This window comes from Melozone crissalis, unplaced genomic scaffold (genome assembly GCF_028551555.1).
Source record: "Melozone crissalis strain CALT ecotype California unplaced genomic scaffold, PUWL_Pcris_2 ptg000139l_1, whole genome shotgun sequence".
Lineage (NCBI taxonomy): Eukaryota > Metazoa > Chordata > Aves > Passeriformes > Passerellidae > Melozone > Melozone crissalis.
Genome location: NW_026535912.1, coordinates 3,016,837 through 3,036,240, shown reverse-complemented (window position 1 = coordinate 3,036,240; position 19,404 = coordinate 3,016,837).

Sequence of the window (19,404 nt, the reverse complement as noted above, 5' to 3'; positions counted from 1 at the left end):
ACCCCCAGAGCCTCTAGCGGTTGTGCTCTATCAGAACGATGAACCCCGTCTCTAATACAGCTGCTCCATCAGCTATACCCAGACGTCTCTGGGTGGTTTACTCCCTTGCTCTCCTTTCCCTCCCCCGGGAGCCCCCCAGTACATACCATATCTTCCTCCGCAGGCCAGCAGATCCTTGTCTGTCCTCGCAGGTGGCAAGTTGAGACGAGCGGAGCCCCACCAGGAAAAAAATCCTAGGGCGCGCCTTGGAGGTCCGTCTATCCCCCCTGCCCCTGCGGGGACAGAGAACTCCTGGCTGGCTCGCCATAATGTTTTGCGGAGAAAAGAAGAAACCTCACAACTTTGTAAAATTTGTATAGCCCGGTATGCTTTTATTACGAGGCGCGCTGGCCTCCCCAAAAAGGCAAGCATACCCCTGAAGACTTTAGGTCTCCTTTTATCCCCCTTCCAAATGCATATGCATACAGTTTAACAATAGGTTCATACATATTCATTCCACGTGACATTTAGCACCAGTTCTTCTTTATCAAAGGAATTCCTAGGTCGGGGGAAAATTGACCTCGTGGTCTTTTCTGTTTTTATTTCTCTGTCTCCTTGTTGTCTCTGGAATGCGGCTTTTCCTTCAGCTTTGGCCTTAAAGACTTTTCACCTTTCTTAGACACTTCACCTAATTCAGAATGGATCTTTACTCTGTCTCACCGGGGCTGGGGGTCCCTGTGCACAGGGGCTCCCACTGACACCACTCCTGGCACTGGGCACTGCTGCTCTTCCTGGCCTGGGGCACAGCGCTGTCCCCAAGAGCTCAGCTCTCACCACCTCTCACACAGGGGGCTCTCACAGCACAGGCCCCTGCAGCCATGCCACCAAAGCAGGCAGCAAACCTTCAGCCACCCTTCCTGCTGCAGCCACAGGCACTCCTGGTCCCAGAGCCGCCAGCAGGCCACAGCCATGCAAAATCCACCTGCCCGCTCTCGGCAACTGGGTCACCTGCATATGGGCTACTGCAGGGGCTGATCTTTAAGCCTTGCAGCCTCCAAAGGCCCTGGGCTCTGCTTCCCAGCCTGCTCTGCACTGCCCTGAGCCCGCATTGTTCCAGAGACAAAAGCCAAGCCAGGGCATCCTCACCATGCCTGCATTCCTGCTGCTGCCATTGGCCACTGGCCCTTGGGTCCCACTCGAGTGACAGCTGCAGGGACATGACAGCCTGTGCTGGGCCGGGGGCATGGGGTTTTGGGCCCTGGGGCAGCTGTTGCTGCTGCTGCTGCTGCTGCTGCTGGGGGCCATGGGCCCAACAGGGCCCAAAGCTCAGCCCCTGCCTGGCCAGCTGCCCCCAAAGCCCCACACTCCCCGAGCATCCCCATCACACCTGCCAGGGGGAAATCCCACGGGATTCAGGGAAGAAATTCCCCATAGTGACTAAACCAAGGGGTCCAAGGGGAAAGTCAGCACCAGCTGATGTTTACAGAACCTTGACAGTGCTGGATACAGGGCAGGTGAGATCTCCAGCACCTCTGGCCGTGGCTGCTCTGCACGTGAGACTATGGGGCTGCTCCCAGTGGGACATAGCACCGGGCTCAGGCCAGCCCTCAGCCCCTCACAGCTGATCCCAAGGATCAGGCTCAGAAAGCATTTCCAGACCAGTTCCTGCAGATATTTCAAAGGACTACATGTCATTCTAGGAAGCCACCTTGCACATTTACTTTTGGTGTCGTGGCATGAGAAGCCATGAAGGTGCCTCTGAATGTGCACTCAGGGCACTTTCACTGCCATCCCAAAGGGAACACCAAGGACAGGTCTCTGCTTTCAGCACTGCTGAGCTCCTCACTACAATGATAGATAGGAGGACACAAGGTTGTGGAGGCCCAGGGGCCTATTACAGGAATTATAATACCGCACGATAAAAATGACAAATTAAAGTAAAGTGAGGCAGCCCTTTGAATACCATGTTTTATCAGTTTTACCAAGGCTTACTGATTGCAGCGTTTGCACCCTGAAGCAGCAACAGGGCCGGTTCAGCTGGTGAAGCCCAGGGGATATTTAGAAATATCTGCATCCAGCACCACCAGACCAGTGAATGGGGGGACAGCCATCTGCACTGCAGGACCCTTGGGTGATATTTTAGCCCTGTGTGTGGGCCACCCTTTACAGCAGGGGCAGCTCTGGGTAACAAATTATCCAAAGCTGAGAGGGACATATATGTTGGAGTTAGGGAGGTTCTCCTTTCAGAGTGGAAGACTTTTACTAAGGGAAGTTTGAATTCATTTGTTCATTGGCTTTTTAAGGAGCTCCAAGATATTTCTATTGATTCAATTCGTCATGTAGCATTTTGGGACTCAGTTCGGGAAAGACTCTTGCTTTTGAAAACTCAGGGAGGGATAAGAGTCGCAAAATTTTACTTAATTTTTGATATGATTTATACAGTTTTCTCAAGGGTTCAATGTTCTAATACTCAAATCATATTTTGAGTTCTGCCCCCGGCATTCCTGAACCCACTGATACCAAGATAAGGGTGAGAGACAGGAACTGCTGTATAGCACAGACAAGCCACCTGCTGTCTGACACCTTCCCTCCTTCTCTACCCCCTGCCCAGGTCACACAGGCCTGGATTCTACCCTAACCCATTCTCCAGTACCTCTCCTCCCTTGATCCCCCTCAGAGATGGATTCACAAAATGGAGTCCCTCCTCTGGAGGGGGTTGTCAATGTCAAACTCCCTCCCACCCCCAGCTCTCTCATCGGGTCTCAGCTCTGTGTTGGATCCCACCCCTGCGTCAGGTACCACCACTGCATTGGGATCCAGCGCTTCCTTGCTTACTCCGGCTGCCCTACCCCCTCCAACTCAGCCCCTTGTGGATCCCACACTGTCAGAGCCGGAAGTGTGAGGGGCGGTAACCGGAAGGCCGCCATCTTGGCTGCCAAAGGCCCACAACACCGGGCCTGGCCAGTCACCCCAAGGCCCCGCTCCTCTGCCAAAGAACAAGTTCCCTCTTCTGGAGAGGAGAGGGAAGGTTCATCTGACGTCCAGCATGAGCCTGAGGATTCTTGGCAGAGGATGCGGAAGCTGGCGGCTGAAGAGGGGGACTGGGAATTGGTAGCTAAAATACAAGCAGCACCGGTGCACTACCAGAGTGGGGCTAACCCCCGATGGGAAGCTATCACACACGGGGAGATGAAAGACCTTTGTAAAGCAGCGAAAGACCATGTGAGGGGGTCACCATATTTTAATAATTTGTTAAATGCCACCTTCACTGCACATGTTAAGGTGCTTCACGATCCATTCTATACACATCCTACTTTCTCCCACTGAAATTATTCTGTGGGAAGAAATGGGGAAAAAATGAATAAAACAATATTAAAATACTATACTGGAGAAGACAGGTGGGCACACCTAACTCAAGTCCATCTAGCCAGTGAGGAAGATTTCAGTAAACGTCATTCAATAGACTTTCCCTGAGCTCTGTTAGAAGAGATAAAAGTGCTGCAAAGACAGCTCTCAAGCAGGCACTCAATGGAACAACACCTACTCTAGATTTCATAGACATTCTGCAGGGACCTGGGCAATCCTTTCTAAAATTTATTGACCACCTTCCACAAGCAATAGTGAAACAAGTTGAATATCCACAAGTCAGGAAGGTACTCCTTACTAAACTTGCTGAAACAAATAGTAACAACAACTGCAAAGACGTTTTCCCTTCACTACCCCTTAACCCAAAGGCTACCACTGCACAAATGGTCGAGGCATGCACACTTAGTGCATCCTTTCACTGTGATACCAGCCTAGCTAAGGCTACCAGTCAGGGTGTAGTAGAGGTGCTAGTAGCCTCCCAAGTTATTCCCTGACATACACATGAAAAAGGACCTGGCTTTAAGTGTAGGGAGATGGGGCATTTTCAACAGAATTTTAAAAATAAAGGCTATTACCAGGGACCTTCTAGGTTTCACAACCACTGTCCTCACTGCTCCCCTCGTCCACACACTTTCCAAAACCGGTGGCCTGTGGGAAACCCCACACAGACACAGAAAGGCCCTGCGTGATGACACCAAACGCGAGGCCATTCCGCCCCACTCTCCCCAACATAGTGGAGAGCCAGCACAGAGACCTTCTCAATTCAATTCAATTCAATACTTTTTTGATGCCCACATGCATCCAAATGACACCCCCGGGTTTGCCTTTTCCGCCCCTAAACTGACAAACACCTTTACAGAGGTACCAGTGGACTGCATTGCCTCAAAGACAGAAGAGGAGCTCAACTATTTGTCAATGGCTTTGAGCCCAAAACCTCTCGCCCAGACAGAAAAGACATCCTAATGCTATCATTTTTCATTACTGGATGATACAGTCATTTGTGCAGAAGGCCAAATCATTTTGGATGTTGCAGTACAAGATGTCATCACTGTGGTGCAACAGAAAGGTTTTGAGATTGCAGCAGATAAAGTTCAAAAGACAGCCGCTTGGAAGTACCTCGGGCTAAAGAGCACAGAGAGAACCTTCACACCACAAACACTGCACATCAAGGACAATCCAAAGACTCTGCAAGAACTCCAAATGCTCTGTGGAACCACCAGTGGGGTACATTCACTGCTGGGAATCACCACAGAAGATCTCGTGCCACTGTTCCTGTTCCTTAAAGGCAGAGAAGGACTCGCTTCCCGTGATCACTGACACTGGAGGCCAAAGCAGCCGTACAAAAGGTCTCCTGGGTGATTCAAACTAAACAGGCACACAGATACCACCCTAATTTTCCTTTCTCCCTGGCAATGCTTGGTGTAAGTCCAATATTCCATAAAATATTTTTTCGGGGGCACTCAACTATCTCAGGTCCCCACATAGAAAGTGAATACATTTTCAGAGCACAACAACCTATTAAAATGATAACAACCCAAGAGAAAGTTATTCCAGAACTAATCAGGAAAGCTACAGAACATCTGTGCTCCCTTGCAGGAACAGACCTTCTGAATATATAATTAGTTGTCACTCCAGAGCACCTCAATTGCCTACTTCAAACATCTGAAACACTGCAATACACCTTAGACTGTCTTTATACAGGCATATATCGGCTGACTCTTCTACCACCAAAACATTCCTGTGCTGTTCAGGATGTTCAAAATTACCCCAGACCCAGCAAGATCCATTGCAGCCACCTGCCCAAATTGTCAGGAACATGCCCTTGCTTCTGTCAGAGCAGGAGTCAATCCAAGAGCACTAGAGAGTCTCCACATCTGGCAATCAGACACCACACACTAAGCCCATTTGGGCAGATTAAAATACATCCACGTCTCAATCGACGCCTTTACCAGTGTGGTTTTTGGCTCTGTCCACGCTGGAGAAAAATCAGAAGATGCTATAAAACATTACTTTTTAGTTTTTTCCACCTTAGCAATTCCACAGGAAATTAAAACTGATAATGCTCTTGCTTATACCTCACACTGATTCCAACAAGTTTCTAACCACTGGGGTAAAAAACATGTCACAGGCATACCACACTCCGCCACAGGACAGTCCATAGCTGAGAGGGCCAACTGAGCCATCAAAAGGATCCTTCATCAACTGAGAGGGGTAATCCAGATATTATCTTCCATTGAGAGACTGGCCAAGGCCTTTTATGTACTGAACTTTTTGAACAATTCATTTATGGAGACAACTCCCGCAGTCATCAGGCATTTTACTAATTCAACTGCAGCCCAATTAAAAGAACAGGCACCTGTGTTGACCAAAGAACCGGAATCTAAACAATTTATGGGCACCTTCCCATTAATTACTTGGGAAAGAGAGGATGCCCATGTCTATAGAGCAACATTCCTAAGATGGATCCCAGCAAAATACATTAAAACTGTTTCTGGGAACGGTGAGGCAAACACCAGAGCCACCATCAATAGAACAGAATGGAAGCCTAAGGGAGAGAGCATCAGCCTGGGAAAGAAGAAGAAGAACAGAAGATCTCCTAAGCAGCGTTGACCACACACACCAAGACCAAGATAGCTCAGACAACAGTAACCAGGATACATGAATTAACATTTATAAAAGCTTTATTTTAGCATTGATATATGATTCTTTTAATAAGCTTAGTTCACACCCTTGGCTTACAGAAGAGAAAGTTTAGTGGGACCTGAACTTATGTTTCATCTTCTAGTCACTTTATCTGTTTACTTTTAGGACACCCAAGCCTCCAGATAATAAATCAGCTAAAGTCAGAGGATGCTGCCATTGGTTGCTACTGAACAGGAAACTGGATGCTCCTCACTGAGCCGCATGCCTTCAGATGGGCGCTTCCACAGACAAGCCACAATTTCTTGTCCGTGGCCATGCCTGTCAGGCATTTGAAGGCATGTGTTTTTTCAACCTACTGTCACATAGGGAGTCAGTATATCAGGTCATCCAGCTGCTAAAATCAAGGAAAGAAGATCCAGATGGAAGGCAACAACGATTGGTTCACTGGACTTTCTAAACACTGGGGGATAAAAGGCTGACTTTCATGTTTAGTTAAGACTGTTTTGTGGACTTGCTTATTGTATTCATTGTGTTGGTTATTTTATCCATTATGCTAAATGCCTGCAAAACTCTATGGCTGAAGCCTTCTTTATAGGCAACAAAAAGGGGAAAATCTGGGGGCTGAGGGGCCGACCATTGAAGCTGTAATACCTCTGGGCAAAGTGACCAAGGTAAAAGAGACACATCACCCTGAATTCAATGGTCTCGTCCATGGGCATTTGCAGGCTCATGGTGATGCAGCCCATTTTGTTGGCATCACCCAGTTCAACTACTGTATTTTATTTATATGTACTCACTCGAGAACGTTCTCCCCTCTCTTATACCATTTTGGACCTGGCTTGCTGCAATGCTACCCCGATTTCCCCCCCCCCCGCATTTTCCCGCTGCGTGCGCAGCCCCATTTTGTCTCCCTTCCTGGACCCTTTTCAGTGTAATCCACTGAAGTGTTTGCAGTTCCACACAAAGATCCCTCTCTCAGCTCGTTCACCAGCAGTTTAAGCATGCTCCCAGCTCTGGGAGTGCAGGTCGCTCAAAGAGGCTGCCTGTGGGCAGGCTGAAATACAGGAAGTGAGTACACAAAGGGAACCTGGCCTCTAATAAAAGCCATGAATCCCACGGCACACCCAACGCAAAGCCTTGCGTGTCACTTCTTTATCCTTCTTCTCTCAGTCCTCATGCCACTTTCCCCACTTATTCTGACTGCCTTCTTGGCTTCTCTCTCTCCTCTCTGCAGGTTCAGCTACACGTGTGACCCTGCAGGAACAGCCTGACCCAGGGAAGTGGGAGAGGACATATGGTCAGGAACTGTAGTGACAGGACGCGGAGGAATGCGATCAAACTGCAAGAGGTGGAAGAGATTTGATGATGGGAAGAAGTTCTTTACTCTCAGGGTGCTTGTCCCTGACACAGGGACCAGTGCAGAGAGGCTGTGGATGCCCCATCCCCAGCAACATCCAAGGCCAGGTGGGACAGGGGCCGCAGCAACCTGCTGTGCTGGGAGCTTGCTCAGCTTGGAACCAGATCATCTTCAGGGTCCCTTCCAAGCCAAACCATTCAAGGATTTGATCATTCTGCCATCCACATCTCCCACTGCGCAGCGGCCCTGAACCCTCAGTGACATCACAGCTCCCAGAGGGTTCCAGGTGGAACATCCAGGACCTGGAAACGAGCACAGCAGACACTTCACCGGCCGCCAAGGGTCAGTTGATGCTCAGTCTGCGCTCTGACCCTGAGTGCTGAGGTGCTGCTGCTGCCTGGGCTTTTCCCGCTGCTGGCTCTGGAGTGCCAATCCCAGCATGATGTGATCTGCTGTGCCAATGGAGGTACAGTGCCATGCCAGGCAGGGGGCACCCAGCTTGGGCAGGCTGCAGCCATGTGGGAATGGATGGTGTGGGACAGGAAGCCCACTGGGAGATTGTGCTGCCCCTTGCAGACTGACAGAGACACTGTGGAGGCGATGGATGAGGACCAGGGGCTGAATGGGGAAGAGATGATGGAGGTGGATTCCTCCTCTACTTCCATGTCCTCCCCTGTTGAGGACATGGAAGTAGAGGTGGAAGACAACACTGAAGAGATGGAAGTGGATGAGGAGGATGAGGAGGAGCCCATGGTCCTTGGATGATGATGCAGCCCCACAGGTAAGACAGGCAGATGCTTCCTACGCCCTGCCCACACACACACTGGCTCCCCTGATGCCAGGCTGGGGCTGGGCTGGATGGCCCCGCTCAGGGACACAGTGCCTGCAGGGGGCCTGGATTGCGCTGCCACAAGCACCAGCCCCGGCCTGCCCTGCGCTTGCCTGGGGCCACGCCAGCCCTGCCAGCCCCGGCCCAGCCCCTGGGGCCCAGCTCCCAGCCCTGCTGGGCCCAGTGCTGCCAGCTGAGTCCAGCTCTGCTGTTTCCTTTCTTCCAGGGATCATGAACATGATGGCATAGATAGGATGCATTTGTCAATATGTTTGAAGTTTAGAAGTTCCTTGTAAATATGTTCACTCCGTTTGAAGTTTCCTGTAAATACATTTTGGAGATTGTTAGCCCCTCGCATCCCATGTAAATATGTTCTGTACATTGTTGTTGTTGTTGTTATAACAATTGTTATAATGACACATGTTCTGTAAATCCTAGATTTGCTGCTCTACGGCAAATAAATACTGTTTCTTTTTAAAACCTGACTTCTCTTGGCCATTCCTTTGGGCACAGGCAGCCTTTGCACACTGGTGGGTTCCACTTCCTCCACGTTCCTGGGGCTGGAGGTGCCTGGGGTTGCTGGCACGGCCACCCTGGGGCTGGGGGTCCCTGTGCACAGGGGCTCCCACTGACACCACTCCTGGCACTCGGCACTGCTGCTCTTCCTGGCCTGGGGCACAGCGCTGTCCCCAAGAGCTCAGCTCTCACCACCTCTCACACAGGGGGCTCTCCCAGCACTGGCCCCGGCAGCCATGCCACCAAAGCAGCCACCAAACCTTCAGCCACCCTTCCTGCTGCAGCCACAGGCACTCCTGGGCCCAGAGCCGCCAGCAGGCCACAGCCATGCAAAATCCACCTGCACGCTCTCAACGTCACCACAGCCTTGGCAACTGGGCCACCTCCATCTGGGCTACTGCAGGGGCTGATCTTTAAGGCTTGGTGTCTCCAAAGGCCCTGGGCTCTGCTTCCCAACCTGCTCTGCACTGCCCTGAGCCCGCATTGTTCCAGAGACAAAAGCCAAGCCAGGGCATCCTCACCCTGCCCGCATTCCTGCTGCTGCCAGTGGCCACTGGCCCCTGGGCCCTACTCGGGTGACAGCTGCAGGGACAGGGCAGCCTGTGCTGGGCAGGGGGCACGGGGCTTTGGGCCCTGGGGCCACTGCTGCTGCTGCTGCTGCTGCTGCTGCTGCTGCTGCTGCTGCTGCTGCTGGGGGCCATGGGTCCAACAGGGCCCCGAGCTCAGCCCCTGCCCGGGCAGCTGCCTCCAAAGCCCCACACTCCCTGAGCATCCCCATCACACCTGCCAGGGGGAAATCCCACGGGCTTCAGGAAAGAAATTCCCCATAATGGCTAGACCAAGGGGTCCAAGGGGAAAGTCAGCACCAGCTGATGTTTACAGCACCTTGACAATGGTTGCTGCAGGGCAGGTGAGATCTCCAGGGCCTCTGGGAGTGCCTGCTCTTCACGTGAGGCTGTGGGGCTGCTCCCAGTGGGACACAACACTGGGCTCACGACAGCCCTCAGCCCCTCACAGCTGATCCCAAGGAGCAGGCTCAGAAAGCAGTTTGAGACCACTGCATGCAGATATTTCAAAGGTCTAAATGTCATTCAAAAACCCAAACTGCCGATTTATTTTTGGTGTTGTGGCATGAGAAACCATGAAGGTGCCTCTGAATGTGCACTCACGGCAGTTCCACTGCCATCCCAAAGGGATCACAAAGGACAGGCCTCAGCTTTCAGCGCTGCTGAGCTCCTCACCCAGCCATGAAGTCTGAGGCTGAGGCAATGTTTCACAGGCCGGGGGACCTACCACTGGAAGAGTAATACCTGATGACAATGATATGGAACTAAAGTAAGGTGAATAACCCCTCTGAATACAATGATCTTGCACATTGTCTTTTGTGGGATCATGCAGATTCAGCACATTTTCTTGGTATCATGAACTTCCTCCTTTCCTTATATATACTCCCCTAGGATCGTCTCTCCTCTCTTAACACATTTTAGTCCTGAATTACTGTGTACAAGGTCCTTTTTTCCCAAATGGAAATCCTTCTGTGCCCACCCCCACTTTGTCTCCCTCCAGGGACCCTCTCCAGTGCAATCCACAGTATTTGCAGTTCCACACATAGATCCCTCTCTTGCCTCATCCATCATGCATTCCAGCAAGTCTGCTCCTAGCTCTGGCAGTGCAGGTCTCTCACAGAGGCTGGCTGTGGACATGCCACAAGGGCTGCCCAAACAGGGACCTTCTTTGAGAATTCCTGAGAGAAGCTCCAGTGAGAATCCGGCTCTTCCACCATCACGGGACAGAAGACGCCTCGGGTCAGCCAGCGCCCTGGAGTGGGACCTGAGTTTTATCAGGGCTTGCTGAAGGCAGCGTTGGCACCCTCCAGCAGCAAGAGGGCCGGCTCAGCTGGTGAAGCCCAGGGGATATTTTGAAACATCTGCATCCAGAGTAACCAGAGCAGTGAGCTGGGGGACAGCTGCCTGCACTGCAGGATCCTTGGGAGATATTTTAGTCCTGTGGGTGGGCCACCCTTTACATCAGGGGCAGCTCTGGGTAACAAATTATCCAATCCTTAGAGAGATAAATATCTTCCAGTTAGGTAGTCTCTCCTTTCAGAGTGGAAGACTTTTACTAAGGGAAGTTGAAAGTCATTTGTTCATTGGTTTTTTAAGGAGTTCGCAGACATGTCTATTGATTCAGTCTGTCATGTAGCATTTTGGGACTGAATTAGGGAAAGACTCTATCTTTTGCAAACTCAGGGAGTGATAAGAGTTGCAATATTTTACCCAATTTTTCATATGATTTATAGAGTTTTCTCAAGGGTTCAAAGCTCTAATATTCAACCCACAGTTTGAGTTCTGCCCCCCACATTCCTGAACACACTGACACCATTAGGATGAGAGACGGAAACTGCTGTAAAGCACAGACAAGCCACCTGCTGTCTGACATCACCCCTCCTTCTCTACCCCCTGCCCAGGTCTGTAGTGATCACACAGGCCTGGATTCTACCCTAACCCATTCTCCAGTACCTCTCCTCCCTGGATCCCCCTCAGAGATGGATTCACAAAATGGAGTCCCTCCTCTGGAGGGGGTCATCAATGTCAAACTCCCTCCCACCCCCAGCTCTCTCATCGGGTCTCAGCTCTGTGTTGGATCCCACCCCTGCGTCAGGTACCACCACTGCATTGGGATCCAGCGCTTCCTTGCTTACTCCGGCTGCCCTACCCCCTCCAACTCAGCCCCTTGCGGAAGCTGGAAGTGGGAGGGGTGGTAACCGGAAGGCCGCCATCTTGGCTACCAAAGGCCCACAACACCGGGCCTCGCCAGTCACCCCAAGGCCCCGCTCCTCTGCCAAAGAACAAGTTCCCTCTTCTGGAGAGGAGAGGGAAGGTTCACCCGACCTTCAGCATAAGCCTTAGGATTCTTGGCAGAGGATGCGGAAGCTGGCGGCAGAAGAGGGGGATTGGAAATTGGTAGCTAAAATACAAGCAGCATCGGCGCAGTACCAGAGTGGGGCTAACCCCGATGGGAAACATTCACACACGGAAGATGAAAGATCTTTATAAAGCAGCAAAAGACCATGGGAGGGGGTCACCATATTTTAATAATTTGTTAAATGCCACCTTCACTGCACATGTTATGGTGCCTGACGATCTGCTCCATTTTATGCACATACTACTTTCTCCCACTGAAATTGCTCTGTGGGAAGGAATGGAGAAAAATCTAATAAAACAATTATTAAAAGACTATACTAGGGAAGACAGGTGGGCACACCTAACATTTGTCCATCTAGGGAGGAAGATTTCACTAAACCTCATTCAATAGACCTTCCCTGAGCTCTGTTAGAAGAGATAAAAGTGCTGCAAAGACAGCTCTCAAGCAGACACCCAATGGAGAAACACCTACTCTAGATTTCACAGACATTCTCCAGGGACCTGTGGAATGCTTTCTAAAATTTATTGACCACTTTAAAAAAGCAATAGAGAAGAAGGGAGAACATCCAAAAGCCAGGAAGGTACTAACTAAACTTGCTGAAACAAATGCTAAGAACAACTGTAAAGACATTTTTCCTTCACTACCAGTCAACACAAAGCCTACCATTGCACAAATGGTTGAGGCATGCACACTTAGGGCATCCCTACACTGTCACGCCAGCCAAGCTATGGCTACCAGTAAGGGTGTAGTAGAGGTGCTAGTAGCCTCCCAAGGTATTCCCTGATATAGACATGAAAAGGGACCTGGCTTTAAGTGTAGGGAGATGGTGCATTTTCAACAGAATTGTAAAAATACAGACTATTACCAGGGACCTTCTAGCTGTCACAGCCACTGTCCTCACTGGCCCCCTCGTCCACATGCTTTCCAACACCAGCAAAACCAGTGGCCTGTGGGAAACCCCACACAGACACAGAAAGGCCCCGCACGATGACACCAAACGCGAGGCCATTCCGCCCCACTCTCCCCAACACCGTGGAGAACCAGCACAGCGACCTTCTCAGATCCAGCGGGACAGCTCGATCGCAGCAGAAAACTCGACAGAAGACAGCTCTGCCCTGGAACCTAAAGGCAGCTGCTAAGCGCCTTTTCTGTTTCAATCCACGATACTTATGTTCACCATATTCCCACGGCAAATACAGGCCTGAAGAACAGGCCAGAGACATTTTGATTTTAACCAACACCAGGGAAGGGATGGAGACACTCACTCTACTACCTGAGGTAGTCACCTTGACATCTTTGCAGGAGATAACTGTCCAGGCTCTATGCTTAGACTCTCCCCTTTTTATTCCAAAAGGAACAGTTATAGCCAGAGCCTACCTCCTAGTTTACATGATCACCACACCAGTTATCCAGTGGTGATGTGGGCACAGATTGTGGGCCCAAACAGACCCATTCTAAAGTGTGCTTTGTCAGGAAAAGGGAGATAGTGATGTATTTCAGGACTATTAGATACAAGAGCTGATGTCACCATAATTTCCCTCTCTGACTGGTTAAAAGAATGGCCCCTGGTTCCAGCTGCTGGGGTAATTATTAGCTACCAGGGGAGCCACTACCAGCTTCTGGAGTCACAGTAACATCTGCAGGGAAGGTCCTGAGGGCACAGTTGCTACAGGAAGATCATTTGTCACCCAGGCACCAATAAGAATTTGAGAAGAAGACCTCTTGTCCCAAAGGGGAGCAGGGCCAGAGATCCTATCAACACCTCAGGATTTCTAGACGGGGCCACTGAGCAGCGCGCCACACTTCAGTTAACCTGGAAAACCAACGACCCCATATGGGTGGATAAGTGGCCCCTCCCAGGCAGAAAATTAAAGGCCCTGAAGTCCCTCGTGCAGGAGCAGCTGTCTGTGGGACACATTGTACCATCTACTACCCCCTGCAATGCACCTGTCGTTATCATATGAAAGCCTGGCAAAGACAAGAGGCGGCTCCTGCAGGAGCTTCAGGAAAATCAACGAGGTCATCGAGGACATGGGTGCCCTCCAGTCCAGCCTGCCCTCAGCCTCCATGTTACCTCGAGATTGCCGATGGTGCCGCATGCCGTAGTTGTGGGTAGCAGTTTTTGGAGTCCTCCTATTTTTCGGATATCTTGTTCGACATTTAGGCTGTGATTGATGGAGCCTGAGCATAGGAAGAGCATTGCTTTGAAGATTGCGTGGCTTGAGATGTGAATTAAGGCTGGTTCAGGGAGGTTTAGTCCAATTGTAATTTTATTGCACAATTATTGGAAGAGGGTTTTTATAGATCTTAATAACTACTTTTTTGATGCCCACATGCATCCAAATGACACCCCCGGGTTTGCCTTTTCCGCCCCTAAACCGACAAACACCTTCACAGAGGTACCAGTGGACTGCATTGCCTCAAAGAAAGAAGAGGAGCTCAACTATTTGTCAATTGCTTTGAGCCCAAATTCTCTCACCCAGATGGAAAAAAATATCCTAATGCTATCATTTTTCATTACATGGACGATACAGTAATTTGTGCAGAAGGTCAAATCATTTTGGACGTTGCAGTACAAGATGTCATCACTGTGGTACAGAAGAAAGGTTTTGAGATTGCAGCAGATAGAGTTCAAAAGACAGCCCCCTGGAAGTAGCTCGGCCTAAAAAGCACAGAGAGAACCATCACACCCCAAACACTGCACATCAAGGACAACCCAAAGACTCCGCAAGAACTCCACCAACTCTGTGGAAGCATCAGTTGGGTCAGTTCACTGCTGGGAATCACCACAGAAGATCTCATGCCACTGTTCCTGTTCCTTAAAGGCAGAGAAGGACTCGATTCCCGTGATCACTGACACCGGAGGCAGAAGCAGCTGTACAAAAGGTCTCCCCGGTGATTCAAATTAAGAGGTCCACAGATAGCACCCTAATTTTCCTTTCTCCCTGGCAATCCTTGGTGTAAGTCCAATATTCCATACATTATTTTTTCGGGGGCACTCAACTATCTCAGAACCCCTGATAATAATTGATTGGGTTTTTTGATGACACCAACCTACTAAAATGATAACAACCCAACAGAAAATTATTGCACAGCTAATCAGGAAAGCCAGAGTGCATCTGTATTCCCTTGCAGGAAGAGACCTTGTGAATATATATTTACTTCTCACTCAAGAGCACCTCAATTGCCTACTTCAAACATCTGAAACACTGCAATATGCCTTAGATAGATTTTAGACAGACAGGATCAGCCACCAATTCTACCATCAAAACATTCCTGCGCTGCTCACGATGTTCAAAATTACCCAAGATGCGGCAAGATCCATAGTAGCCACCTGCCCAAATTGTCAGGAACATGGCCTTGCTTCTGTCAGAGCTGGAGTCAATCCAAGAGCACTAGAGAGTCTCCACATCTGGCAATCAGACATCACACACTCAGCCTCTTTTGCCAGACTAAAATACATCCACGTCTCAATCGACACCTTTCCAGTGGGATTTTTGCCTCTGCCCATGCTGGTGAAAAATCAAAAGATGATGCTATAAAACATTAATTTTTAGTTTTCTCCACCTTAGCACTTCCACAGGAAATTAAAACTGATAATGCTCCTGCTTATACCTCACACTGATTCCAACAAGTTTCTGTCCACTGAGGAATAAAACATGTCACAGGCATACCACACTCCACCACAGGACAGTCCAAAGCCGAGAAGGCCCACTGATCCATCAAAAGGATCCTTGATCAACTGAGAGGGGTAGTCCAGATATTATCTTCCACTGACAGACTGGCCAAGGCCTTTTAAGTATTCAGCTTTTTGAACAACTCATTTATGGAGACAACTCCCCCAGTCATCAGGCATTTTACTAATTCAGCTGCAGCGCAATTAAAAGAAAAGCCACCTGTGTTGAGCAAAGACCCCAAATCTAAACAATTTATGGGCCCTTTTCCCTTAAATACTAGGGGAAGAGAAGATGCCCTTGTCTCTACAGCAACACTCGTAAGATGGATCCCAGCAAAATACATTAAAACTGTTTCTGGGAACGGTGAGGCAAACACCAGAGCTACCATCAGAAGAACAGAATGGAAGCCTAAGAGAGACAGCAGCAGCCTGGGAAAAAAGAAAAAGAAGGACAGAAGAAGATCGCCTAAGCAGCGTTGACCACACACATCAAGACCAAGATAGCTCAGACACCACTAACCAGGATCTATGTCTTAACATTTGTAAAAATTATATTTTAGCATTGATATATGATTCTTCTAATAAGCTGTGTTCACACCCTTGCCTTACAGAAGAGAAAGTTTAGTGGGAACACAACTTAAGTTTCATCTTCTAATCACTTTATCTGTTTGCTTTTAGGACACCCAAGCCTCAAGATTCTAAATCAGCTAAAGTCAGAGGATGCTGCCGTTTGTAGCCGCTGCAGCAGGAATCTGGATGCTCCGCACTGAGCCGCATGCCTTCAGCTGCGTGCTTCCACAGACGAGCCACAAATTCTTGTCCATGGCCATGCCTGTCAGGCATTTGAAGGCCGGTGTTTTTTCTACCTGTTGTCACATAGGGAGTCAGAGTACCAGGGCATCCAGCTGCTAAAAGATCAAGGAAACAAGATCCAGATAGAAGGCAACAGCGACTGGTTCACTGGACTTTCCAAACACAGGGGTTTGCAAGGCTGGCTTTCATCTTTAGTTAAGACTGTTGTGTGGGTTTTGTTTTTTGTATTCACTGTGTTGGTTATTTTATCCTTTTTTGCTAAATGCCTGCACAATTCTATGGCAGAAGACTTCTTTCTAGATAACAAAAAGGGGGAGATGTGAGGGCCCAGGGGCCTACCACTGGAACTGTAATACCTCAGGGCAGAGTGACCTCAGGGCAAAGGTAAAAGAGAGACACCGCTCTGAATGCAATGGTGTCGCCCATGGGCATTTGAAGGCTCATGTTGATGCAGCACGTTTTGTTTGTATCACCCAGTTCAACTGCTGCATTTTCCTTATATGTACTCCCTTGGAATGTTCTAACTCTCTTGTATCAATTTGGTCCTGGCTGACTGCAATGATACTGCGCTGTTCACCCCCATATTGTGTGTCCAGCCCCATTTTGTCTCCATTCCTGGACCCTCTTCAGCGTAATGCACACTATTTGGATTTCCACACAACGATCCCTCTCTTGCCTCATCCATCAGCCATCCAAGCAAGCCGGCTCCCACCACTGGGAGTGCAGGTCCCTCACAGAGGTTGCTGTGGGCAGGCTACAACACAGGAACTGAGTGCACCAGGGACCGGGCCTCTAATAAAAGACATGAATCCCACAGCCCACGCAACCCAAAGCGTAGCACGTCTTTTCTTTTTCCTTATTCTCTCAGTTCTCAAGCCACATTCTGCATTTTTTCTTACTGGGAACTTGGCTTCCCTCTCCTGTCTGCAGGATAAGTCACACGTGTAACACTGCAGGAACAGCCTGAAACACAGGGAAGTCGGAGAGGACACTTTCTCAGGAACTGTAGTGACAGAACACGGAGGAATGGGATAAAACTGCAAGAGTTGCAAGAGATTTGAAAATGGGAAGAAGTTCTTTACTCTCAGGGGGCTTGTCCCTTACACAGGGACCAGTGCAGAGAGGCTGTGGATGCCCTATCCCCAGCAACATCCAAGGCCAGGTGGGACAGGGGCCACATTGACCTGGTGTGCTGGGAGCTTGCTCAGCTTGGAACCACATCATCTTGAGGGTCCCTTCCAAGCCAAACCATTCAAGGATTTGATCATTCTGCCATCCCCATCTCCCACTGCACAGCACCCCTGAAACGTCAGTGACATCACAGCACCCACAGGGTTCCAGGTGGAATGTCCAGGACCTGGAAACGAGCACAGCAAACACTTCACCGGCTGCCAAGGGTCAGTTGCCGCTTGCTCCGTGCTCTGACCCTCAGCGCTGAGGGGCTGCTGCTGCCTGGGCTTTTCCTGCCGCCTGTTCTAGAGCACCAATCCCAGCAAAATGTGCTCTGCTGTGCCCATGGAGGTACAGTGCCATGCCAGGCAGGGGGCACCCGGCTTGAGCAGGCTGAAGCCATGTGGGAATGGATGGTGTGGGACAGGAAGCCCACTGGGAGATTGTGCTGCCCCTTGCAGGCTGACAGAGACAGCGTGGAGGACATGGAAGTGGACCTGGGCCAGGATGAGGAAGAAGTGATGGAGGTGGACTCCTCCTCTACTTCCATGTCCTCCATTGTGGAGGACATGGAAGTAGACAAGGAGGACAATATCGAAGAAATGGAGGTGGATGAGGAGGATGACAACGAGGACATGGAAGTTGACAAGGAGGATGAGGAGGAGCCCATGGTCCTTGGATGAAGATGCAGCCCCACAGGTAAAACAGGCAGATGCTTCCCACACTCTGCCCACACACACACTGGGTCCCCTGACGCCAGGCTGGGGCTGGACTGGATGGCCCCGCTCAGGGACACGGTGCCCGCAGGGGGCCTGGCTTGTGCTGCCACAAGCACCAGCCCCGGCCTGCCCTGCACTTGCCTGGGGCCACGCCAGCCCTGCCAGCCCCGGCCCAGCCCCTGGGGCCCAGCTCCCAGCCCTGCTGGGCCCAGTGCTGCCAGCTGAGTCCAGCTCTGCTGCTTCCTTTCTTCCAGGACTCATGCACATCAAGGCACAGATCCGATGCTATTGTAAATACGTTCCAAAGTTTTGAAGTTCCTTGTAAATATGTTCGCTACGTTCCGAGTTTCCTGTAAATATGTTCACTACGTTCAAAGTTTTCTGTAAATACGTTTTGAAGATTGTAAGTCCATCGGATCCCATGTAAATATGTTCTGTACATTGTTGTTGTTGTTGTTGTTATAACAATTGTTATAATGACACATGTTCTGTAAATCCTAGATTTGCCGATCTTCGGCAAATAAATACTGTTTTGTTTTAAAACCTGACTTCTCTTGGCCATTCCTTTGGGCACAGGCAGCCTTTGCACACTGGTGGGTTCCACTTGTTCCGCGTTCCCTGGGCTGGAGGTCCCTGCAGGTGCTGGCACAGCCACCCTAGGGCTGGGAGTCCCTGTGCACAGGGGCTCCCACTGACACCACTCCTGGCACTGGGCACTGCTGCTCTTCCTGGCCTGGGGCACAGCGCTGTCCCCAAGAGCTCAGCTCTCACCAGCTCTTACACAGGGGGCTCTCACAGCACTGGCCCCTGCAGCCATGCCACCAAAGCAGGCAGCAAACCTTCAGCCACCCTTCCTGCTGCAGCCACAGGCACTCCTGGGCCCAGAGCCGCCAGCAGGCCACAGCCATGCAAAATCCACCTGCACGCTCTCAACGCCACCACAGCCCTGGCAACTGGACCACCTGCATCTGGGCTGCTGCAGGGGCTGATCTTTAAGGCTTAGTGCCTCCAAAGGCCCTGGGCTCTGCTTCCCAGCCTGCTGTGCTCTGCCCTGAGCCCGCATTGTTCCAGAGACAAAAGCTAAGCCAGGGCATCCTCACCCTGCCCGCATTCCTGCTGCTGGCAGCAGCCACTGGGCCCTGGGCCCCGCTCGGGTGACAGCTGCAGGGACAGGGCAGCCTGTGCTGGGCCGGGGGAAAGGGGCTTTGGGCCCTGGGGCAGCTGCTGCTGCTGCTGCTGCTGGGGGCCATGGGCCCAACAGGGCCCCGAGCTCAGTCCCTGCCTGGGCAGCTGCCCCCAAAGCTCCACACTCCCCGAGCATCCCCATCACACCTGCCAGGGGGAAATTACAAGGGCTTCAGGAAAGAAATTCCCCATGGGAACTAAACCAAGGGATCCAAGGGGAAAGACA